This window comes from Hydra vulgaris, chromosome 08 (genome assembly GCF_038396675.1).
Source record: "Hydra vulgaris chromosome 08, alternate assembly HydraT2T_AEP".
Classification (NCBI taxonomy): domain Eukaryota; kingdom Metazoa; phylum Cnidaria; class Hydrozoa; order Anthoathecata; family Hydridae; genus Hydra; species Hydra vulgaris.
This window is the reverse complement of record NC_088927.1, coordinates 48,540,811-48,568,397: the sequence shown is the minus strand read 5'-3', so window position 1 is coordinate 48,568,397 and position 27,587 is coordinate 48,540,811. Positions and strand designations below refer to the sequence as shown.

Below are 27,587 nucleotides of genomic sequence, written 5' to 3'. Positions count from 1 at the left end.
TTATTTATATATTTATTAGACTTTAATACTTGCAAGTAATCAATTACAAGAGTTTTTATAAAATTATTTTAAAATAAATAAATTTAATTTAAAAAAGTAAACTACACTAGTCATATTAAGCAAAATGTTTCAGGTATCAAACCCAAATATTTTGCTTATTGGAAGGTTCGCCATATTTTCTAAATAGCTCAGCGGTTCTATTTTGAAGACACGATACTACTTACGTGCAGTAAACTATGTGTTTATGCAAGAAATTTAAAAATGGAACAACGGCTCAACAAAGTTGAAAGGAATATTTTTCATTACATTTTCTCAATATTTTGTTGGCTTCGCAAATTTATTTAAAATCCAAATACAAGTAAATACAATCAGTGACGGATCCAGAAGTTTTTTTGGATGTTGGTTAAAAAAAAAAAGAAGCTCCTATAATTGACAAAACGGCCTAAATTAAAAAAATATTTATATATTTTCTGGTGGGGTAGGGGGTAATACCCTATACCTTCCTACCCTTGTATTCGTCACTGAATATAATAATAATCACCAAAGCAAGAGCAATGTTTTTTGCAGTAAATTTTTTTTGAACTAAATTATTATTTTTTTATTTTTAAATCACAATATAAGAAAATATACTTTTTTTTTATACACTAACATACGCTAATATAGCTTGGGCGAGTACGCATACAACCAAATTAAAATTATTATACCAACGTCAAAAATACGCCTTAAGACTAATTTACCATAAAGACAAATTTACACACACTGAACGCCTTTTTAAAGAAATGGAGGTGCCTAATATATATCAAAGTAACATACATCAAAATTTATTAATCATGCTAAAATTTAAATTAGGTCAGGTACCATATCATTTTACAAATAACTTTTTTAAAAACAACGTTAATAAACAAAATACAAGAAAAGATGGAAATTTTATTGCACCATTCAAAAAAACTAAACTCTCCTAATTCTCTATTTCATATCGTGGCCCCTCTTTATACAACAAACTAATAGCTAAAAATAAACCAACTTGTAATCTAGATTATCAAAACTCCTTCAAAATAAAGTTAAAAAATCTGGTCCTGAATTTAAAGAAATGCTCATAATTTTTCTAACTGAAAATTAAATTAAATACTTATATCAACTAAAAAAGTAGTAGACCTCAAAATGTTTTTATGTGTTTTATAAAATCCGCTTTTTAAATTTTCAGTTCTCATTATATTTTAAAGGTTCTCGATGATAAAACTTCTCCTAGTCTTCTGCGAGTCTTCCTTTAATTACATAATCCTACTAAATTTATAATATGTATGTATATTTTCTTTTAACGACAACCACGAGCAAGTCCTAGTGGTGCCCTGTGGTACGACGGACTTGCATTTACTTTGTGTTATAATACAAATGCATGTGTTAATAGCCAGCACTTTATTTTATAAACCACGAACTTTTAAATACATTATTTCAACCCACTATCTAGCATGTATACTAGCTACCTAATCTTTTCATAGAGCTTCTACAGATCATAATAAAGTTTGAACATACTGTTAATTTTAAATTAAATACAAAAAGTCGCATATAAATAAAGAAGATATAGCATTTAAATTAAAAAACACTGTGATTAGACTTGGAAATATTTAAAAAAATGGACTTACTTTGACCCATAAATACGGGTCATCGTAAGTCTTTCCACACCGTAGAAATGACTTACCAGAAAGTTATTTTAATCAACTTTATTCAATCATTTATTATTTCGTTTGAAACTGTAGGTAATTGAATGGTTTTGCCATATTTAAATTCTTTTTCTGAAAAAAATTCCTTAGCTTTGGTCCTCGTTATGTTATACAATATTATGTGTATTTATTTTCTTTTAGGTAATTTATAAGTGATTTGTCATACTTCTTATTTAGATTTTGATCAAATTTTTTTATAAAGATTTCAAGAGCAAGGTTAATTATATAACTATACATTAAATTTAAGTGTTGGTATATTTATTTGATATATGATCCTATTTTTCATGTCTTTCATCGAAGGTTTATTCTACATGCTTGTAGAATTATATGCACTAAACCTTTGATGAAAGATGTAGAATTATACGCCGTTTTTCATTGCATATAATTCTACAAGTATGTTTTTTTTTAAAAAGAATTTTTTCAAGTTTCCTTTGTTGACAACTTCAGAGCCGCCAAGAGCTTTTATATTCTTGAGAATTTCTTTTACTAATCGAGTGAGAAACTTGAAGAAAACGTCTGAACAATGTCAAATCTTTAATAAATTTGTTGAATGTAGTCCTCAAGTATAACGTTTAATATATCTGCCACTAACTGTTTGTAAGAGCTCTTATATTAGAAAGTAGCATTTTCAGGTTCGACGTGATATCTTTTTGCTCTTACCTTACGTTTTGTCAAAAATTAAGTTTCAAAGCCACGAGGACATCCAACAGATTTTGCTTTAACCCAAATACCAATTCATCATGAGCAGATGCGACCAAAATTGCTAAATTAACTGTTAAATGAGAATACTTTCATTATCGACTGTTAGTGAAGTTGACTTTAACAATGGATTATTTTGTCAACAACTTGAAGATTTTTGTACCTAAAGCTCAGAAGTACAACAGTTTTGAACAGTCTTAAAACAACTTTAAAAACATTCCTGAGGACTTAATTTACCATGCCAGCGGTAAGTTTAAGATTCTTCCGTATTATTAAAAGCAGCAATAATCTCCTTTGGTCAATTTTTTAAATGGTTTAAAGCAGCAATTCGAGATAACCACCTAATATTTAAAAGCTTGTCAAGAGAGATTTTTGTCGATGCTTGAGGAAACTTCCATCTAGACAGAAAGTATGTAAAGATCTCGGAGGTTACTAAAAAACGGCTTAGACTAAGCATTCATCTGTATTTCCATTTTTCTGTATTTTACTTAAGAGTTATAGAAAGCTAATGGATTCTTCTGTAAAAATTGCGCTTGTGCCTCGATACAAATACCAGCCATTTTTGCAAGTCGAAGTTTTTTTTTTATCAACACATCACAAATCAGATTGACATTATCTCCGCTATTTTTTCCATGTCTTCAACGTAAAGAAAGCGTTTTTTTCTCCTAGCTTTTTTTAGTTGTAAGTAAAGTGCACAAAGCAAAAAAAAAAAAGTGATCTGTTCTGTGTGTTTTATAACCCTATCCTATTCTATAATATACATTATTGTTGAACATAATGCATTAGTATTATTGTTGAACATAATGCTGCTACTGTCGTAATTCATTCGTGCGTGTTTGCACAGAACTTATGGTAGATTTTAACGCTGATTTAATGACGAAAAAAGAGTCGCAGCATTTAAGAAAAAATAAGAAAATGTAAACGAATGTGTATGCAAATATTTAACTTTGATAAACTTTCAAATTACGTATTGCTAAAAATTATATCAAGTTTTATAATTTTACTTTTACTTGAAAATTGCATTGCAACAATATCTCCTTAATTCTGATTTATAGCATTAAATTTCCGTTTCATAAAATTTTTTGTTTTTAAAAGTAGTGTTAAAAACATTTTTAATACTACTTTTAAAAATTGTATTATTAATTAAAGTATGGCTTAGCAGCCGAAGTTATTAGCTCGCTGCGCTTCTAAAGTTCACCGAGTGTTCAAATCCTTGTATCCGCGGTTGAAAAGCTTGAACATTTTTTTTTTCTTTAAATCTTTTCCAATTTTTTAAAAATCAAAATTTAAATTTTTAAAAGTTCTATAGATATTACATAGATAACATATATAAAGATATTATATACTACAGCAAATGAAAGGGAGAGAACTTTTAAAAAGCTTAAAATTTCTAAAAACATCAAAACACCGGGAGAAATTTGTTGCGCAATGCTACGTTAGAGACACCTATGTTGTTAAATGTGCTTAGGTAATTAGTTAATTCTGCGCGTTTAACACACATTAAAAACTATCTTTCATATAGAAAAAAAGATTTTACATTCAAACTTTGATTTTGTTCAAAATTATTTAACGGAGCGAGGATCCTAAGAAACTTTGGATGTACTGAAAAAAGTTAAATGAAAACTTAATAAAGAAAAAAATTAATAAGCCCATCCCCATTAAATCTCATCTAGAGTTTTGTGTTTGGAAACTTCTCTACTCAAAAGTGTCCACAACAATATAAACAATCGTAAACTAAACACTTTATTTACGATCAAAAACATAATACCAAACCGGCTTAATTCAAGATTAAAAAAAAAATATTTACAGTCGTAGTGATTGTTACCTAGAAAATACTGATGCTGTCAGTAAAAGTGTTAGCGAAGAGCCAACCACATCAATTTGTCATAATTCACTGCAATTAGGCATAAAAAAACCACTTTATTCAATATTTTGCATAAGGATCTTCACCTTAAAGCTTACAAATACGGATAACAAAGCAATTATTGCCAACTGATCATGGATTACGTCGTGCATTTATTATTTGGGGCTCTTGCAGCAAAAGAATACAATTTTAATTTTTTTAACAAAATGATATTAATTGATGATGCTTATTTTAAAATAGGTGGGTATGTAAACAAACAAAGTTATCAAATCCGGTGTGAAAAAATAGAGTAATATTGGAAAAACGTTACGTTAATAATCCTTAAGCCATTCAACATCTGAAAGAAAACATAATTGAGCGAACTACTCAAATTAAACCAATTATTTATATAAGCTGTATTATTTATATAAATTATATAAATTATTTTGTGTTTGGCATTATTTTTTTGGCAAGCGCTTGCAAAAAAAATATGCGACAAAAAAAAAAATTATAAAATAAAATAGATAATAAAATATAATAATATTAAAAAAAGCGCTTGCCAAAAAAATAAAAGCATTTTATTTTAAATTGCAACAAAACTCAGCACTCAACAAAACACTTTTACTTCATTTGTTTAACTTTTATGAAAAATGGCTTTTTTTTTATCAGTTTTTTTTTAATTATTTTATCTTTCATTTATTCAAAACATTTTTTTTGGTATTTTTATTTTAATTTAAATAGCAGAAAAAAATCGCGCAGGCTAACTTATAAATGAAGATCCTACCAGCGCTTTCTCGTGCTCTGGCATTAAATTTTAAACGGAGACTGCTTATCTGACATGCTTTTCCATTACTAACTGCTTTGTGTCTACTTTAATATTCAATAAAACTTCAAAAAAAACTATTTGTAAAAAAAGAAAAAAAAAATATATATATATATCAATTAAAATTTGATTTTGCAATAGTGTCGCTTTTATCATGCATACAAATGCAAAACATATAGAGAGATAAAACACTGCCCTTTCTGGTACAATTCATTAGTTTAAAACTAGTAACAATGGTTTTCCATTGCACATTCATCTTTTGGGCTTCGAGGGCGCCAAATTTCCATTAAATACCTTTTTTTTTGTTAATTTACCTCCTCAAGGCTGAGAAAGTCACTAACGACGAGAAGGCTACTTAGTTATTTTATAACTCTCTTTCAACTCTATAACTCCGAAACACAGACCTTAACAAACAAGGCCGCTGCGCAGAGAAACAAGTCAAGCACGGTACTACCAGAGACGTGGTGGGAATCGAACTCGGAAACTCTGCTAAAACATCTCATTCACAAGTTATGTTGACTATTAACCTAGTTATTTATTTTTGCTAAACTGTCTTTGTGGAATATAATTAAACATAGCCTCTTGGATACATGAGTTAATAACTTTAAAATAAGTGTCAATGTCTGTTTTATGTTCTGCTAAAAGGCAGTTATTGGTACAACACAGCGAAAGTCATTGTACAGTACTCAACAAATGATTAAAATAATTCAAGTTGTTTTGGGCATCACTCTGGGAGCTCTTGGCCCAATCACTTAGTAAATATTATTAAATGTTTTTGTAAAATTATAATTTTTCCAAGATAAAGTTTTACGTAATTTTTAAAATATTACACCAATATAGCTGATTCTAAGCTTATTTACTTTTTGTCTAAATCATAAACTTATTTCTAAATGTTTATAGAGTTCAGTGATGTTGGATATAAATAGTTTTTTACTCGTTAAATAATCTTTGCATTAAATAATTGCCTTTTTTTAAAAAAAGTATTGCTTATATTAAATTTCATGAAAAACCAGCTCTCCTAACTCGATTAGTTTTTTACTGTCAATTGCAAGTTATCCAAAAAAATTTATCATTTATTGGTTCATTCTATAAATTATTCACAATTTGAACGTTAAGTTTCGGGAATAATTAACTATACAAATTGTTTAGCCTTATAGCTTGCTAATTATTATTTTATAAGCCCATTATACAAAAGGTAAATGATTTTCACTTTTTGATATAAATTATTTATTAATTTTCTTCAATGTACTAATTCTATAGATATAATCAATTATTTAATTTTTTAAATTCAAAGATAAATTATGATTTCAATTGCCTTTACTTTCGTAATATTTTTTATAGTTACTAAGATGTTTCAGTTCATTTTAAGTTTAATCATTTATGAAAAGATTATAATAATATTATTTAATATTATTCTTATTGATTATTCTATTTTTATAATTTAAATATTTAATTTAAAAATAAAGAGAAAGTAATCAAACCCTTATATTCTGGTCACAAGCCAAATAACTTTCTATTAGTTTGTTCTTCTTTTTTTAGAAGATGAAATAGCTAAAATTTTAAAAATTTTTCCTTTGTGCACACTTTTAACGAATTACCTTTTATAAATCATTCAACTCATTAAAAAATAGGGAATAAAAAAACTCTTCGGTTTTCTTCTCCTCTAAAAGAGGATCACACTTCCCAAGTCTGTTGCAGGGGGCCCCGCGCCGCACCAACCCCACCAAACTTTATTCCTTTCGTACTAAAAGTCTAAAGTAATTTTATAACTGTAGATAGAAACCTTCCTGTCTTTAAAGTAAATATTATTAAATACTTACTTAGTAAAGGTTGTGTATTATTACTTTATGTCGTATATTATTACAAAACGTTCAAGTGTGTTCGTCGAGCGTTGCGAACGTTTGTCGAACGTACAAACGTTCTATGAACGTTCCCAATGTTTGCAACATTACTACTATTAGTTATAGTAATACTAGTAATACTGAATATAATAAAGTTGTAAAACAGAAACATAGATCTGATCTACGATCAGACAACACAACATCGTATAATACTGACATGTTAAATATAGATGATAGCATGTTTTCTAAAGTGATTGCATAGGATCAATCCATGATGTTGCATTGTGACAATCATTAATTAGGTGAAACTGTTTGGGCCCATAAATAGGGTTGCCAGACGTCCCGGTTTTCCGGGATTGTCCCGGTTTTGAGATCATTGTCCCGTGTCCCGAAAGAGGTCTTCGGGACGCTCAATTGTCCCGGTTTTTTTGCATTGCAATATTGCAAAAAAATTAAAATTATTTATCACACTTTTTCGAATTTTCGAAATCGAATTAGCTTTGCCTTTCTTGTTCGATGGGTTTTAATATAAAAATTTTCCTGTTGGGTAGTTTGTTATTGTTATAAATGACAGATGGTTAAGTTTTGTTTTTGTTTAATTTAATCTGTGGCCGTCGTGGGAAAATTACTTTTTTATTTACAATATAAATAAAGCTATTAAAAAACTCACATATTTAAAAATATGTGAGTTTATTTTTTTATATAGTTACCAAATGCCAAAAAGAAAGTGTAAATTTCTACAAAAATATACAGAGCAATTTCCATTTGTTAAAAAAGGCAAATTTGACACAGAAGCGTTTTGCAAGCATTGTAATTTGAATTTTAGTATCAGTCATGGTGGTTTGTCTGATATTAAAGATCATATCAATAGCCAGAAACACAAATCTGCAGTTGCATCTTCAAGCATGTGTAAAAAACCTTCGACAACATTTTTTGTAAAACGTGATAGTACCGATGAAGACAAGGTAATTGCAAACGAATTATGTTTTGCATATCATGTTGTAAAACATCACCAGTCTTTTAATTCAACGGATTGTGTTAACAAATTAATACCCAAGCTATTTAGTGATTCAAAATTAGCTGCAAAGTATTCAGCTGGTAGAACTAAAATAACAAAATTAATTACAAAAGTTTTTGCCCCACATACATTAGAAATAATTTTGAATGAATTATCAATGTGTTCATTTTATAGTATTAGTACGGATGCCAGTAACCACAAAGCGGAAAAAATGTTCCCACTAGTTGTTCAATATTTTAATAAAAATGGAATTAATGTGAAGCTTTTAAAATTGGAGAATTTAAATGGTGAAACTTCAGAAATTATTTCAAATTTTTGTATCCAAATTTTGAAGGATCACAAAGTGGATTTAAAAAAATGTGTAGCATTTTGTGGAGACAATGCTAATGTCAATTTTGGTGGTGTAGCAAGATTAGGAAGAAACAATGTTTTCACAAAATTAAAGGACCAATTAGGTACCGATATTGAAGGTATAGGTTGTCCTGCACATATTTTAAAGAATACTATGCAAATATCTACTGGTCAATTATCTTGTGATATTGTCTCAATCGTTTATAAAATATTCAACTATTTTTCAATATATACCGGTAGAACTGAACGTTTAAAAGAATTTTGTGAATTCGTTAAATTGGAATACCAAGCAGTGCTTTTTTATTCAAAAACAAGATGGCTTTCGCTTTTGCCAGCAATAGAAAGAATTTTAAAGATATTTGAAGCCTTAAAATCGTTTTTTTTATCAGAACCCGAAGAGAAACCACCAAAATCACTACTGGAATTTTTTAACAATTCTCTGAGTGAGGCATATCTTTGGTTTGTGCATAGCCAAGCTAGCTCAGTTCATAATCAAATTTTAAAAATTGAGAGATGTTGTATGTCAGTTATTGAAATTTTAGATGTTTTATAAGTAACTGTACAAATTGTAGAAAAAAAAAGTGATTCAAAATTTTTACCGGCAAGTGTTAGGACAATTTTAAGAAAAAATGAAGAATCTGGTTTATCGAGTATGGTGGAAATTAAGCAGTTTCATAATGACACAATTCAATTTTATGAAACATTTGTTACTTATTTAACCAAATGAATCACGCCATTAAAAAAGTATTCGGTGTTTTCATGGATGAATTTAAAAGAAAATCCAGAATGGGAGAAAGTATTAGAAACTTTTAACTACCTAAAAGAAAAAAATATAATTTTAAATGATACGTTCCTATTCAGCCAAATTCAAACCGTTTCAACCATAATGTCAGAAGAAAAAAATAGAGAAGGAAATGAATGGGCGCAGAAATTAACCTCCGAAAAATGGAGTTTTATTTTGTCCAAAATGGAAACTGAATTTGCAGAACAATATATCGATAAATGAGAATATTTATTTTGTATTCCTGGCCATAATGCGAATGTGGAGCGCATATTTTCCCTAATGGAAATTCAATGGTCGGATGAAAGAAATCGGTTACTACCGGAGACTGTAGAAGCAATATTAAAATGCGTCGTTAATTTTACATTTAATTGTTACGAAATGCATGAATACATATTAAAAAATACAAATTTGTTAAAGGAGGCAAGATCAAGCCGTAAATATGATTAGGAGTATTTTAATAATGTATTTCCACGCTTTTGTATTAAAAATACTTAGTTCCTTTATTTTTGTGTTATTAATTTTAAGTTTTTTTAATTTTATTGACGTTTTTCAATTAATATTATATTATATAATATTAAAAACTTAATATATAATTTATATATTAAGTTTTTTTGTTACAATGAATTTTTTATGTTTTTGAATAAATTTTTATTTTCTTAAAAAAATTTTTATTGTCCCGGTTTGTCTTGGTGAAAATCTGGCAACCCTACCCATAAAGTTTTAGTCAGCTACAATAACACATTGTTGAGCTAATGAGTTTTATCTAAACTTGCTCCGTGGGGGATTGAGGTCGGAAATTAAAATCTCTACCAAAAACCCTTTAGCACACTAATGTAAAACAAGAGCATCTATAAAAGCACATACAAATTCAAAGGCCTTTTCAGTAAATCCTTATGGTACCTAATGTACCAGTAATGGCTGCTACCTAATGTGTGGACATTAGGTACAAGCAATTTTTATTATTAAGTTGCTTCAAGCTGGATAGTTTATAAGAAAATAAGAGTTAACTCAAAAATAAAAAAAATCTAAAGTTAATTTGTGGCTTAGTTTTCTTATTTGAAAAATAAGTTTGAAAAATCAACATAAATAAAACACTTTAAATACGCCACTTTTTGTAGAATTACAAAGAAATGTTTCATTAATAATAAGTAAATATATGATTTTTATGTAAAACTACCAATTTTTTACAGGACCAAAACATGTCTAAAAAATTATAAAAATTAAAAAAATAAATTATTTACATTTCATTATTTATGAAAATACGCGGGAAAATGTGTTACATCAACACTAGTTTTCAAAAGTCATTAATTATAACTCACTTAACTCAAAGCAACTAAGGCTTGGAACAAACAAACTCGTAAAAAAAATGCCGATAGTTTTAAACAAATTCGATTGGTTGTTAGTGGCAAACCGAACAACTTTTTATTTATTGGTATTTAATTTGTGGAAACAAAGAATTCGTAAATAATTGCGAAAAATTACAAACAACCGAAGCGTCTGTTATAACAGTTTTGCAGAAGATATATCAATATAATTATAAAGATATCTTGAAGTGTTTGTTTGACATAATTTATGAAACTAAATACAATTTAATGCACTTGTGTGTTAAATTGTAAGTAAAAAAATATGCTACTTTAAAAAACAGTATATATTTCATTTTGCGATGTGCTAACAACAAAAAGTGTTTATCTTGATACATTGGTGAAGCCATAATATCTATTTGTATCGACTTAGTGTTCAAAGATATAATTGTTTTTATAATAATAAGTTACTTTTAAATTATTGTTATAAAAACAAAAGAAACCAAATGTCAATTAAAGTTTACTACTGATATAAAAACGAAACGAGTTTAAAAATGAAAGAAATTTGTTTATAAAGTTTACTACCTCTGTTTTTTAATTGTTTACGCATTCTGAATGGAATAAATTATTTTTTTCAAGATGGCCGAATAAGTCCCGAGTATTTCAAAAAATGATACAAAATACCGAAAACATTTTTTTGATTTGGGCTAAAAGTTATTATTATTTATGCAAAAACAACCTTTTTAGAAAAATTAACAATACCATAGTTTATACCATACTATGAATCTAACGTGATAATAATGTTAAACATACTCATTTAGGTGTGGTATTGAAAATAATAACTTCAATTTTCATAAAAAAATGGTTTTTTCATGGATAATTTTCCCAAATAATGTCTGAATATAAATGTCAAGTTACATTCATTGAAAACAAACACCAATACATGCTTTTATAAAAAAATCAAATCCATAGGCTTATATATATAGCCAAGCCCCAAGGTACTTTATGTAAAAATTCAAATCTTTTCTAAATAAAACTACGCTTGACGATTTGTTATAGTCGCATCACTATTACCAGATTATAATAGTGGTTAAAATAATCTTTCCATACATACCAAATATGTCATACTTTTTGATGAAAACCTTACATTATTGTAATTGAAAAAACTTATATTTTTGTTTGGAAAAACGTGTACACTGCCTTACTTGCATTGAGTTAATTGTTTCATAATGAACTAAAAGTAAAAAAAAATTAAATTAAAATAAGATAGAATAGGGGTGACTTGCAACTTTCAAACTTTGCATATTATAGTTTTATGGTCTGATAAAGGTACTCCCGCTTGAAGTTATTAATTTTTCTAAAAAAGGTTGAAAATCGCTGGCGCCTAGTGGACATAAACCATATATTAAATATATATATAAACCATAAACCAAATATATAAATGTATTTATTTATTTCGTCCTTTGAAATAAGCTTTACAATCTTTTACAACATAACAATATAAAGTTTTGAAAAATTTCGACCGGAGATGGCATACGACATGGTATTTTCATCCAGCCCATTTGTTACAAATTTAGATATAATTTTGTATATAATACACATGCATAAACTTTTAAAATGTAGAGTGGAAGTTATAGTCCTAATATGCTTGTTAGAATCGAGTTCCACAATCGGGGCCTTCGGCAAGATATTGAGAAGTCAGCTTGTTTTAATAAAGTTTTTGGTATGACGAAGTTGTTAATTGAGTAATTAGTTTGATCTTGTGGTTTATAGAAATAAATTGATATTGGAAAGTGTTTGGCAGTAGTAGGTTCCTTAACTTAAGCATAAAAAGTAGTATGTTAAGAATATTTACTTAAAGACAATAAGTACTCCAAGTTCTCTTTGTAGAGGTTTGGCACTGGTGTACCAATTTGCGTTTAATATTAGGCGACATGCATGTGTTTGTTATTTGTAAATTTCATTTAACTTTGTTGGATAAATGTTCGCCCAAATTATGTTACAGTAATTGATGCAGCTATGAATAAAAGAGAAATAAATATTTTTTAAACAAGTTGCATTAATATGCTTTAATTTATACATAATTCCAATAATTTTAGATATTTTCTTTTCCACTTTTTTGATATGATTACTCCAGCTAACACTTTCATTAAGAATTATACCTAAAAAGTTGACTGAGTAATCTCTTTTAAGTTTAGTTTTGTCGATAAGCAGTTCAGGAAGTTTTAAGAGGAGGGTGTCTGAACCAGAAGAATTTTGTAAAAAAAATATATTTGCTTTTTTTTCGAGAGTTTGTTGGTCTTAACCATTTGTTTAGATTTTCTAGTTTTTGATTAACCGTATTAAACATAAAGTTAATTTTTTTGTGGCTAAAAAATACTTGCGTATCGTCAGCAAAAGAAACAAAGTTGAGTTTATTGAAGATTAGAAGATATCATTAACATAAACAAGGAATAGCTATGGCCCTAGAATTGATCCTTGCGGGACCCCGCAGTTAATACTTTTAGGTTGTGTAACAATATTGTCATACGATAATGTTTGTCTTCGATTATTAAGGTAGGAGTTAAACCATTTTAAGTTGTTGTTTTTCATTCCATAATTATTCAGTTTATACAGATGAATCTCATGGTCAACAGTGTCAAATGCTTTTAAAAGATCACGGAATACCCCTAGAGCGTATTTATTTTTATCAAATCCATTTAAAATTTCATTTACAAGTTTGACTACAGCGTCTTCTGTTGAGCGCCGTTTTTAAAATCCATACTTATTATATTAAATATTAAACTTATGAAATATTAAACTATTCATTTACTTTCTTTTTTTTTTTTCTTTTTTTTCTTTTCTTTAATATTTTGCCGTTTAAAAATATTACAATAACCAATTATATTTTACAATTTTTACATTAGTAACGACAGGACTTCTAGAAGATCATGTGGATCTTGTCATGAAGCCCTTTACAATATATGGTTAATTTTTGATAAAAATACAATGTCTTAAGTGAAATAATAATAATAATACAACTTTATGCAAAAACATGTAAAAACCAAGATAAAATTTTAAAAAGCCAAGATTAAAAAATAAATAAAATATACATAGTTTTCTATAGTTTTCTATAGTTCAATGATCATGTCCGAATATAGTTTCAATGTTCATGTCCATTAGGGTGTCTTAAAAAAATTTTTTTTTTGAAAATTAAAATGAGGAAAAGTTCAATCGTTATCATTATGTATTAGTAGCTTATAGTAAAAACTTCAGCCTTTCAAATCAACTTTAAGGTAAAGAAGGTGGTTTTGTCAATTTCTTTATAATAAAATATTATATTGCGAATTTATTATTTTGTTCAACTTTTTATACGTTAGGAGAATTTAGCCTTAAACATTTTTTTGTTTATGTAAATGTTTTATTAAAATTATTAATATCGTCGGGGATAGTGCAAAACCGCGTAACTAGCATTAGATAATACCGCGTATCTACAGTACATTTTTTTTACTGAAAAAGTTTGAAATTAAATTTTTTTTTTATTTCAACAGATTTTGGTTTTATTTTAGTATAAAGAGTATTTATCCATGTTTTTTGTAATGTCAACAATAGATATTTGATGTTAAAATTATTAATATCCAAATATAGTAGCCAATGCTAGTTACGCGGATTTGCACTATCCCCGACGATATGATTATTAATTAATTATTTACATATTTTATTTATGATACATAACAAAAATTTAAAAAAAAAAAAAAGTATAATTATTAGTTTTAATTAGACGTTTAAAAAAGAAAAAAGATTTGTTTAGCTAATTCTCCTAACATTAATATTGCGCGCGGAAAGTTTTACATAATAGGAAAGTTTTTGTTTTATTTTAGCCTATTTTTCAACTGTTAAGAGACTTTTTCAAATAGTTTGTTAAGTAATATATAATAATTAGAATATTAAAATATTAAAATATATAGATAATTATAATAAAAAACAACACGTGTATGCTATGTGTATGATACGCATTTTTTTTTTTGCTTGGTAAAAATAAAAGCGCTTTTTTTAATAGCATGATTTGCTGTTGCGAAACAAACTACTGTCGGGGAGAGCAGGGTTGGTTGTCACGCGGGTTGGTTGTCACAAAGTTTATTACAGGAAATGTAGATAAGGTTTAGAACTTTAAAATCATACAATGGAAATGTTTTCACTGTAGTTTCAGCTTTTTTTTTGGGTGTAGAAAAAAAGTTATTCGTTTTTAAAGGTTTTTGATATGAAAAAGTTAAATTTCTCTCACTTAGAAATTTCCTTTGGAAATTATTTTATTGTGCTTTGAATGTACATTTTAAAAGTTTTTTATTCATTTGAGTAACTTAATCCACAAAAAATTCTCATGAAGTTCACGCTTTTAGGTAAATTTATCGGTATCTTGCAACTTACATAGATGAGGTTACTTGCCACAAAATATATGGGGATGGTTGTCACAATTGCCTCGACTCCGTGCTCTGCAAACTAAACTGCAAACAAAAAATTCAATCATACTACCTGAGAGTACTTGGCCTCTGCCTAAAGCAGGTCCAAGGTTAGCATCAAAAAGAGGTAGGAAAAAGCCTTCATCTATGATTCTTACTAACTCACCTTTTAAAACATGGCTTGCAAATTATAAAAAGAAGAAAACTAATTAAAAAAATATTAATAAGAATCGTTAATCATTTATGAATGGAAGTAAAAAAGAATTGATAAAGTCAAATTTTGCCAAAAAAAAACTTCTACAGTCTTAAATTCATCTTAAATGAAGAGCATCTATGCATCTATTGTTGTAAATCATTTGCTAACAGCAGATCAAGAGAACAGTGGATTCAATGTCAGGCTTGCCTAAAATGGGTTCATGAAGAATGCACACCAGGCTTACACCAATTTATTTGTGAATTGTGTTCTTCTAAGAATTGTGTTTTTAAAAATGGTGTTTTTATAAATGTAACAATTTATAAAAACACCATTTTTAAAAACACTTATATAGTCCTGAACTGAATGTGTTTATAGTGTCATATTTAAAAAAAAACATTTTTCGGAATATAGTATTTTCTTTTTTTCAGTATATAGCCTTTTTTTTTTTTTTCAGATTATTCAGGTTTATTTTTTGTATTATATAAACAAAATTTATTGGTACTAGTTTAAAATCAATTCGATAAATGACTTTACAGCAAAAATATTTCACTCAATGTCATAAAAATATTGTAATAGTTACCTAAAAATTGTTAAATTACTTTCGTTCAAAGTTTGGGATTGATTTGATGAAAAAAAACAACTGAGCAGTCTAAAATATAAAAATTGTGACAACCAACCCCACTCTCCTCTACTGTAAGCTATATTTTATACTATAAATTTATAAACATGTATAAATTTATAAACTGTACTGTTAGCTATATTTTCAGACAATGGCTTCAGGAAAAAAAAAGCCATAATACAAAACTAGAGCTAGCTGAAGATATAAGACAGACTGCAAGAAAGCGTAGACACTTTTATTTGTTAGGCTTTCGAGGATACTTTGAATGTAGCCATTAAAAGTATTTTCGAATACTATGAGCTATCAGATCAAATTATTGGGTTATGTGCTGATACCACAGCTAGCAACACAGGAAAAAACAACGTAAATAAGTTCTATTGTAAGAAATTTTATTGTTCATACTTTGGGGAGGCTTGTTCTCTAGCTAATGTGCAGACGTCACATATATGAGAGACATGTATCTCATGTCATGGAACTTGTTTTTAGTAGAACAAAAAGTCCAAGAAATATGTTTTACTTCAGAAGCTATGGCCGCAAAAACATAGAGAAGTTAATAAATTGGAAAGAATTGTCAAATTTGAATGGTCTAAGGATGCATTTAGACCAGTACTCTTTTGCAGTTGAAACTAAAAAACTTTTTATCACAGAAATTCAGAGAAACACTTCCCAAAAAGGATACTACAAGTATCTTTGCCAGCTATTGGCTTACTTCCTGGGTGCAGATACACCTAATATCTTCTTTAGGCAGCCGAGAGCTCGCCATGAGGCCAGGTTGAAGAGTGACTGTATTTACCTTCTTATTCTGCAGATGAGACAGAACTATCATCAATGGTTCAATATATCAATGATTCAAAAACAGTAAAGCCTGCTACTTTCAATAACATAAACACCGCTACAAATTACGTTGTGTTTTTCCATGGTCTATTCTTTCTCAAGAGTCTTATGACAACTCAAGCTCCTTTAAATGACCTAAAAGCTTTTGAGATAGTTTACCCGCTCCAATTTTTCTCAGGTTTTGTCACTGAGCAAAGTTATCTACTCTTTTTTCTCCTAGAAATTACTAAGGAAGAGATTTTCCTGTGGAGGGAGAAAGGTATTGCTGCTTGCGAAAGGGAGAGAGTCCCCCAAATCATTTATCAAGTTCTCTGTTTGTGCAAATCAATTTGTAGTGGTAAATTTTTGGGCAGAACATCACATAAAGTTGATCCAAGACTTTATTGGTCAGACACATAACGAGGATAGGCTTCAGGATACTCTTCAGGTAATTACTAAACATTATTAAACAGACCTGTAGCGTGTAAATTTTTAGGGAAGAGGTCGTTTTTGAAAAATTAGGCAATTTAGAATAACAAACACATATCTCATAGCTCATTTTTAATAACAAAAAAGGAAGTCAATTGCAACAACAATTTACACCTAACAACCCCTTACCCCACCCAATGTACGCGCATGCTATACAATAATGTCTGCAAAACAATTGAAAGTATTTCCGTATTATTTTATTTAATAAACTAAGCTATTAATTTCAAATACTTGGAGTTTTATTGCTTGGATTATTTAATTATTTTACAAAATAACCTACTTTTTTAATTTTATTTACTATTTTCTAGGTTGTCCATAAAAACAGACAGCAAGTAATAAAGTCTGTCTCTTCCTTTTTCTATTAGATATATTTTAAATCGAAACCAGTGTTTAGTGAGTGTTTTAAAATAAGAACTATATGTATACAGAACTTTAAAATATAATATTCAGGAAAAATTATATTATATAAAAATTTTCTAAAACAACCTTTTTTACCTTAGAGTTGATTTGGGAGGCTGAAATTTTCACTATAAGCAACTAATACATAATGATAACGATTGAACTTTTTCGCATTTCAATTTTCGAAAAAGTGAAATGCGGAAAAGTTCAATCGTTTTTATTGTCTGCAAGCAAGACAAAATTCTCTGATACATTATAGAAATCATTTACATAAATTAAAAATAAGAGCGGGCCTAGGATGGATCCAAAATGCTACATGAATCTCATTTTTTATTCTTCAAAAGATATTAAGCTGTATTCAGTCTTCCAAACTCAGTATAGTTTCTGAAGAATGAGTTACAAATGGTCTCACACTCTTATTTCTCTCAAATCTTATGGCCATTCTCTTCCTTCCATTCTAATTAAACAGGTTAACCCATTGTAAGACATTCAAATCACTCCAGCTGCCGTTGCTAAAGTCATATCTCGATTAAATTCTTCTACAGCTTGTGGTCCAGACAATATTCTTGTCATAATCTTACAAAATTGTTATCTAGAACTCTCTTCAATTTTCTCAAAACTATTTAATAATAAATTTAAACTATTTAATAACTATTTTATAATTTAATCCCATTTATAAAAAAAAAAGATTTTAACTAAATACCCTTTTATTACCAAGATTCTTCTTCTCAATCGAAACCATATTGAGAAATTTTTATTTGAGTATATATTTAATGAATATTTGTTGTCATCTTTTACTTTTGCTTTTTTTAATTATTTAATTAAAACTAATGTATTTATAAAACTGTTATAACTTTTCTTTTATACTTTCTTTTTTAACTCTACTAATATTACTATTATCATTAATTTACCTTTATAAATCTTATTAATATTGTTTATAATGTGATAGTGATAGTGATTCAATTGTAGTAATAGTTTTATGGTTATTGTCCTAATTATTGCAATTGTTATGTTTATTTTAATAATTTCTGTCATAGTTATAAACTTTACTATAATTATCTTTACCATAGTGTTTATCATTAGTTATAATTTTTAGTAAAGTTATCATGATATAGTTACTATTTGTAATGTTTTTTTTATTCACATTACTATTAATATTATTATTATTTTTATAATATTATTATTGCAATTAATAATATTATCTTTATTTGTTAGTGCTATATTTTCCTTTGTTTCTTCCTTTTTCTTTTTTTTTTTTTTAAATTTTATTTTAAATTCTTTTTATGTTTTATTTATAACTTTTTTTTTTTGCTTTGCTTTTTTTCTTAGGTGTCACTCCATTGACTAGTTTTTAACTATATGAGTGACATTTATGTGAGTTTATAAAATATTATTGTAAATTTTCATATTTTATGGTTAAATAAATGGATTAAAAAAATAAATGCTTGACTGAGTCTTGATTTCTTGCCTGCTGAAAAATAGCATATGTTGTTTCAATTTTCAAAAACTCTCGTGAACATTCTGACCCCTCCAATATTGTCCAATCAGTCTTCTTTCTGTTATTAGCAAGGTCTTTGAGTCTTTGATAAGCAAATTTCTCATATCCCACCTTGAACCAAATAACTTACTGTCAGACAATCAATACGATTTTTGATCCTCTCGCTCTACGGCTGACTTGCTAACTGATCCTCTCGCTCTACGGCTACTTTTAATCCTCTCGCTCTACGACTGACTTGCTAACTACTGTGACTGAAAGATTTTATTGTGCATTAGATGGAGGGCTATTTGCTCTTGACATATCTAAAGCTTTTGACAAAGTTTGACATGCTGGTCTTTTCCATAAGCTTATTGCATATGGTGTATCTGGGAAAGTTTTTGAGATATTCAAATTGTTTCTTTTTAACCGCTTTATCAATTTCATCCTCGAAGGCCAACACTCTTCTTTATTTCCAGTAACTGTTGGAATACCTCAAAGTTCTATCCTTGGTCCTATTTTGTTTCTTATCTACATTAATGATCTTCCTAACAATCTTACATCTAAATAAGCTCGATTTGCTGATGTTTTGACAAAAAGTCTTCTCTTTTCGATCGCTTAGAACAGGCAGCAGATCTTGAATTTGATCTCACTTTTGGAACAGATTAAGGATTATAGTGGCTTTTAAATTTCAACTCCAATAAAACTCACTTACCGCAAACAACTATCGCAGTACTGCCGACATTCCTATAATAATGAATGGCAAACCTCCCACTAAGTCCTCTTCTTTACGTCTTCTTGGATTATCGTTTACTACTGACCTTTCATGAAAACCATATATACAATTGATTGCTAAATTAGCAACTGCTAATGTTGCTTCTCTTTATTGTGCTTGCCATTTTCTCTATTCTCTACCTCTACAACTCTTATTTGCCCCTTTATGAAATACTGTTGTCATATTAGGGCTGGTTCTTCTAATGATACTCTTTCTCTTCAAGACAAGGTCCAAAAACGCATCGTAAACGTTGTTGGACCCACTCCATCTGCAAAACTTGAGCCTCTTTCTCATTGTCGTAAAGTTGCATCTCTTTCTCTTTTCTACAAATACTATCATTGTCGCTGCTTAAAGGAGCTATCATCTCTAGTTCCATCAACTAAAACACTTGTTTGACTCGTCATTCAGCAAAGTCTCATTCTTTTACTTTATCTGTCCCTGCATGCCCTAAAAACTTTTATTCATCTATTTTTTTCCCGCACTTCAACGGTTTGGAATTTTTCTCCATCTTAATGTTTTCCTGATTCATACAACCTTCAACTTTTTAAGTCTTCTGTCAATAGTTTCCTTGCTCTATCACTCTATTCTTTTTTTCTAGTGACTCCCAACTCAATAGTGGTTGCTTATAGTCTTGTTGGAAGTGAATCATTTAGTAATAATAAAAAAAACAGTTGGTTAAATTTGTTAAAGTTCCTAAATTATTGACAACAAATCTTGTCAGCATTAATAACACGAGGGAGAATTCGCTAGTTTAAAGGAACTTCGTACGTCTATTACGTACAGAATCTAATTCTGCATTATGTTGCTGATTTTTGTGAACGCTTTGTTGTTGTCTTTTCCAAACCAAAGAGGTCACACTGGAAAATTTCATGCATGCAGTTAAACCTCAGCTGAGATATAGAAATCTTATGGAAGCAAAATTTCATAGATGGATTTAAACGTCAGTCTACTGGAACTTCTTGGTTCATTGCATGGGTTTTGCTTGTGTCTCCCTTTTTTATGACAAGACAACTCATTCTATTATCTCCGAATAAGAATACAGCTCTAAAATTCAGTTTTATGGTTCTGAGGCCGGCTGGTAGTCAGGTTTCGCAAAGTCTGTGGTAGCTCTCAGAGAGGCTGATTCAACAGCTGTAAAATATCAGAGTAAAACAGTGCAATGTTGCGCATGAATGCTGCAAATGTGCTTCTTATATAACTTCTTGGAATCAGGATTATATAAAATCTTTTATTTCTTCTCCACGATTCCAAGTCAAATCTTACTCTAATCCATGGTTTTCCTCTCATTGTGCTGCTGCAATTTTTATTTGTAACTATTACTTCTATATATATTTCTACAACAATTCTTTATAAAATAGACGTTTGTTTACTATTGGTAGAAACCATTGTAAAAAGGTTTTGACTAACACCAAAGCCCGTTATTCTCAGGTTACAAAATCTCATCTTAAAATTTAAGTTCCAGAGACTTCTAGAAATCTTTAACAGTGTCTACGCTAGAGGAAAACCTGTTATTCCTTCTCTCTTGCATGTTTTAGATTTCGTTACCTCTCCTAAAGACAAAGCTAAATTGTTTGCTAAGAACTCCTCATCAATCTCATCGCTTGTTTCTATTAATCACACCCTACTTGATGTATTCGACAAACAGATTGCTTGACATTTATATCACTACAGCTTCTTTAATGTACACTGCAGGCCAAAAGTTTCCGGACACTTGGATTTTGTTTAATTTTTTAATCAAAACTTTAAAAATTTTAAAATAAAAATTCTTATATCATATTTATTTTATAAAAGATACATATAGTTACTATTTAAGAAAAAAAAAAAGAAAAAAATAAAAGAAAAAAAATACTAACAACACTATTATTATTAAACTGTCTTTTCGTCAAAAAATAACCCACGAGTTTTTATCACTTTTTTTGCGATCCGTGGCATCCTATTTATTAATTTATCTACTATTTCGGGTGTAATTGATAACCAGGATTCTTCTAATATCTGCCACAGGTGCTCTTTGGATGTTGGGCATTTTTGTCTGACCTTTCTGTCCAATTCTTCCCACAGTAACTCTATTGGGTTCAAATCTGGTGATTGGGCCGGCCAGGTCATGTTTTTGAGGACACCATTATCCTCTTGTTCCTTTATTTAGATCTTACATAATTTTGAGGTGTGTTTAGGGTCATTGTCCTGCATAAAAACAAAACTACGACCAATAGTTCTTAAGCCAGAAGGTATAGCATTGTTTTCTAGAATTGTTTTATATTGTTCTTTTTTCATAATACCCTCAATTTTAACTAGGTCACCAACACCAGCTAAAGAAAAACATCCCTATACCATAACTGACCCACCACCATGCTTGATTGTCGGCACTAAACACTCTGGGATCATTTTTTCTTTTGTTGTTCTTCTGATGTAAATTCTACGTCTTTGCCCAAACAGTTCAAATTTGGACTCGTCGGTCCATAGTACTTTTCCCCAGTCTCCTTCTGTCCAATTTTGGTGGTCTATAGCCCATTGTAACCTTTTCTTTTTATTTCCAATCCGTAGCAACGGTTTCTTGACCGCTATACGGCCAGAAAGTCCTGCTTGTCTAAGACGTCGTTTCGTAGTGGTTAATGAAATAGATTTTGAATGACTCCTATTAAAGCCTGAAGTTTTTTTCGGGGCCGTAAGTCTTCGATTCCTTTTACTCATCAATATTATACTATTATCTTCTGCTTTTGTTGTTTTCCGTGGTCTACCAGATCTTTTTTTGTCTTCAAAAATGCCTGTTTCTTTCCATCGTTTGATGGTATCTTGTACAGTACTTCTGGCAACTTTTAATTTTTTGCAAATTTTACGAACTGAATAACTTTCTTTATGTAATGTAATTATTTCAGAACGTTTTGCAACCGTTAAAGAAAGTTTCTTACCCATATTTTTAGTTAAATAGTCGAATTATAAAATTTTAAAATTTTTTTCAAGATTTTTTAATGTAACCATCATTAATACCAAATGAAAACAAAACAAAACTAAATATTCTTAATCATTTTAGTCGGCTATCATTATATTATAAATATTTACTTCATGTTTCAACAAATAAATAACTTTAACAAGACCAAACTCTTAAGAGTAATATAACGCTATATATCAAGTTAAAATAAACAATTAAAAAAAAAAAAACTTAATTAAGTTTGAGGTCAGTAATACCCAATTACTGACCTCAAACTTACATAAACACTTAAAATTAGTAAGTTTAAGTATTATAAATTAATTTTATTGGTTAATTTAATGATACAGGATAGATTTTAGTTTTTTATATAAAAATATCAAGTGTCCGGAAACTTTTGGCCTGCAGTGTATATATACATTTTTTTCTTCTTAAAATTGAATTATTGAATTGCGTCATGCATAAAGAAATTGAATAACTTATGTTTTAGATGCTCCAAAAAAAAAAAAAAGAAGCTATTTAATTAAAATATGTTATAAAAACTACTGCTCTTAAATCGATGGTTTTTTATGTTGAATTTTCATAAGGGGTTGTCCACAAATTACGTCACGCAATTTTTGACAGTTTTAGACTCTCTCCCCGAACCCTCGTCCCAACATCGTAACACTTTAGTAACAAGTTCCATACGAGTCGTCATAAAGCCACTTACATTACGAATTTTAGGCTTTTTTTTAGTTTGGTGGATCCAGACCATCTAGTTAAGGTGTGGGGAAGAGGAGGAAGAGGATTTAAAGAAGTATTTTTCGATTTTAATTAAGTTTCATATTGTTTTTAATTTCTTCTGTTTTAAATTTATAGAAATACAAAAAAAATATTTTTATTAAGTAAAAGGGGGAGGGGGCAATTGCCCCATCGTCCCCTCCCTATGGATCTGCCATCGATTTAGTCAATACTTAAATAAACTCGAAAAGCACCTTCAAATCTAAATTCTTTTTATCCAAATGTTTCTGTGTGCGCGATCCTACCAACAGCATTACTTACAAATAAATAAATAATAAAAAAAAGAAAGAGTAGAGTTAAACGGAAAATGGAAACAATGTTGTTGTTGTTGTTGTTTTCATCAAAGCTGGAACTATTACTAAGCAACGTTTTTCCTAGAAACAAAGGAACTTGCAAACCATATTTTTTAATTGTCTTTCGTATATTTGTTTAACTATATTTTCATATTAAATTATATTAAGATGGAAAATCATAGCCTTTTTAAAATTCCATTAACAGATCTCGAATATTTTGTTTAACAAATGTAGTTGGTGACATTGGAAACTGCTAAAAGACTGAAATCAGGGCAATCAAAAAAATGTCATGGAGTCTTAAACTTGCAAACATTTTTTGAATAAATCTTATATCTTATAATTATTTTATAAAAATTGACGATTTTTTAAGTTAACAAGTTACTAACTATTTTATATTTTTGTGTAGAGTAATTACAAAATCTTTATCATTTTTTAAAAATATTTTTAAAAGCCTTGTTTGTAAAGTCTAGAAAACTAAAGACCAACAAACGCCTCAAAAATCTTGTTAAAAGTCTTTAAATTTACTAAATTAAGTTGGAAAACTATAATTGTTGTTTTTTGAAGGCAAGTTATAAATACATTTTATTTAAAAAAATTGTTTTCCTAGCATTAGCATTTTTCTAGGACCTTTAAAACTTTTTAGTCTGCATTATTTTCAGTTCTTTTGTAGGTAAAAAAAATTCTTTTAATTATACATTTAATGATATTAATGTAAAAATTGTTATAAATGTGATAAAAAATTCTTTGAATTTGACAACTAATTTAATGCTTGTGTTTTAAAATTTTTTTAAATATTCTTCATTTGAATCTTTGTTTAAGCTTTTTCACTGGAAGAGTTAGTATCAAACTCTCTTTCTAATGAAGAGAGTTTGTTAGCAAAAAATCCCATTATTGCTATGAAAGTTTTAGATACTACTTGACAATCTTCTTTAAAACACATAAATGAACGTTTGTACTTTTATAATTTTGCACTTTTTATAATTACGTACATTTTATGATTTAGATTTTGTTTTTCTCAATTTTGTTTGTTTAAATATGTGTGTAAAAAAAAAAAATTGTGTGTTTATGTTTGTGTGCGTGTGTACATTCACACAAAGCCTGAGCAATGAAAATAAATAATCCGCTATTTTTTACATATTTTAGTATCGAGTTTGGAAACTCTAAGTAAAACATAACTTATACAAATATCTATGGATGGCACAAATGCAAATTAGGCTTTTTATACTAAGTTATAAAAATTTTGTTTTAGAAATGATGTCATTTCTAAAACCAAATTTACCAAATTACCAAACAAATTCCATCACGATCTTGTGACTTCCATTCAATTTTTTTATCATTCAAAACTGGGGAAAATATAACAGAATGAGGCATTAAAAAGACTTTAAAAGCTCAATGGTAAAATTTCAATGATTATCCTTCTAGACAAGCATACTTTACTGAAGTGACTAGATGTAATATATTCTCTCTTGTTTTCTGTGGTACATGATAGATTGAAGATCAAAAAATCTAAAAGCTATTAACACCTTGGAGAAAATTTGTAAAATATGTAGGTTTTAGGAATCTCTACTATAAAGTAAACAGCTTTAAAGTAGAGATTCCTAAAACCTTTAAGCAAATAAATTAACTAAATAGCTGCAAAAACTATTTAGTTAATTTATTTGCTACTAAATTTATAAAATTTGCTACCTATTAAATCCTTTAATTTTGGTCAAATTTTATTTCATTATTCATTTAATAAACATTTTGCATTTCTTTTTAATGATTTACTAGTACACTAAACCTATGATGTTATTTTTATATGACAACCTTTATCAATGTACGAGACACTTAACATTAAAGTTCATTAGAACAGATGTTTTAGATGCAAAACTGCAAACTGACTGCAAATTAAATTTTAGGAATGAAGCTATTTTAAAAAAATAAGATATTAGATGTGATGCAAGTACTGTTATGAAGGATAAAAAAGAAAGCAATAAAATTATTTAATTCTATGTTTGATAAAAAAGCAGTAAACCAATGATTAAAATGGCTGATTGAAAAAAAGTTTAAAGTTGCAGGTACTTGAAAGCCAAAGTTACTTATTTGACACGGACATAAAGTAATAGTAATAATGAAAGATTATTTTAGAAGCATTGCAAAAATTGTTAGTGGTGCCTAATAATTCATATACTATTAAAACAAAAGTTGTTCTGGAAAAGTAGAAAAAAATAAAATAAAAAATAAGATAAGACTATTGATTTATTGTTTAATAAAAGTAACTTTAAAATTTTACTGGTTGTATGATGTATCTGATGGTGTTCGCTTTTATTTGCCTTTCAATAAAATTTTTAACATTTTAGAAAAGGTAGTAGTTTTGTTCAAACTTTTATCATTCTTTCTCAAAATCAATATTTAGTAACTTTTTGTGGTTTTTTAATAAACTGACTGATGAATTTAGTATCTATTTTTCTTCTTGAAGATTTGATTTGGACTTGAAATTTTACTTTTACATTATTTTTATCTTTCGTTCCGAATGTTATTTTTCAGAGCAGCTTTTGAGTAAATAAGTATGTAAATATTTAATTTTTTTTTTTTACAATAATATAATAAATATAAGTGATAAATATAAATGATGCTTTATTTTTTTTACACACTATTTTTTCATGTGATTTATCATAATCCTTGCTTAGGCCAGATTTGCTTAAAATAACAAAAAATAGGTTAAGGTTTAGGATCATAACAATTGAAATAAAAATCAGAGAAAAATATCTTAAGATAATAAAGGGGTTATCCTGATCATTGTAAACCGGAATAGTAAAAATATTAAACAATAATGATAGTAATTTTATAATTATTTTATCTCAAAGTTTTATATTTATATAGCAAGTAGCTATTTTGAGCACTTCTTTGAAAAAAACGTTTTTTTATATTAATGTGTGTGTGTGTGTGTGTGTTTGTGTGTGTGTGTGTGTGTATGCTGAAAATAAAAGTTTTTTGAGCATGTAGAAACAATGACTAAAAGTATGTGATGTAACTGAATGAAAAATATTACAACTATGAGTTTTAAAAGTAGCTTATTTTAGCAGTTACCAGAATATAACTTGTAGAAGAGAAAAAGATATCTTGAACATGTTAAACTATTGATAACATTCTTCCTTCTGCCATAAGTGCTTTTTGTTGTGTTTATATAAAATTGTACTTACAGTTTATAGGAAAGCATTACGAAAATGCGCTTAGAAAATAGCTAGATTGACTAAAATATCTTGCTGCAACAACTGATTTGTGGACTTATGGACAACATATATTGCAGTACATCTCTTTTTTTTTTATTCATAGTTTTTGTCTTTATTTACACCAATTATTTGTATAAACAGTATAAAAAATAGTTTATTGTAAAAGTTTATTGAAAGTTGCACACTAACATTAAAATCAATACTTTATCAACAATATTGCATAACTAATTAAATTTTTTATCAGTTTACGGCAGCAATTTTATTGGTAACCACATAAAAATATTTCATATTAAAGTTATTTTTCTACATTAAGAGAAAAAGTCTGTTTTCCAAAGTTGTATCAATGTTACACCACTTTACCCTACAGGATAAAAATTTTTGTGGAAAAATTTGATAGAATGCGTTGAGTAAATACAAGAGAAAATTGTAAACAGATGATTCATTATTTACTGTTGAGTCCCACAAGTTGGAGTTAAAAAAAAAGAATAAGGTTGTTTTTATACCAATATATATTTTTATGCCTATATATTTGTGTTATTATCTTTGTAATTTACGTTCAGTTTTGCACATAGACTTTTTTTAAAAAAGTTAGTATAAATCCTTGTTTTTATGAAGATAATTCTTTTTTTTTACTTAAACATTTTACAAATTTCTAATTAAGGAAAAAATTTTAATCTACTGCAACACAAACTAATTTGTATACTTATTTGGGTCTTGCTCTATATGAGTATTTCAGTACCTTTTTTTTTTTTAATTCTTTACTAGTAAGATTAAAGTCTCCAGTGAAAACTTTA

General features: G+C 28.3%; 1 protein-coding gene across 1 annotated transcript in view; it reads left to right on the top strand.

The window, feature by feature from the left end:
- The first annotated feature begins 23,168 nt into the window (after positions 1-23,168).
- The window catches only part of LOC100201290 (dynein regulatory complex protein 10), a 31,863-nt gene continuing 27,444 nt past the window's right edge, over positions 23,169-27,587 (top strand). The window contains exon 1 of the mRNA XM_065803860.1: positions 23,169-23,304. The gene's annotated coding sequence lies outside the window, so the exon portion shown is untranslated. The remainder of the gene's footprint in view (positions 23,305-27,587) is intronic.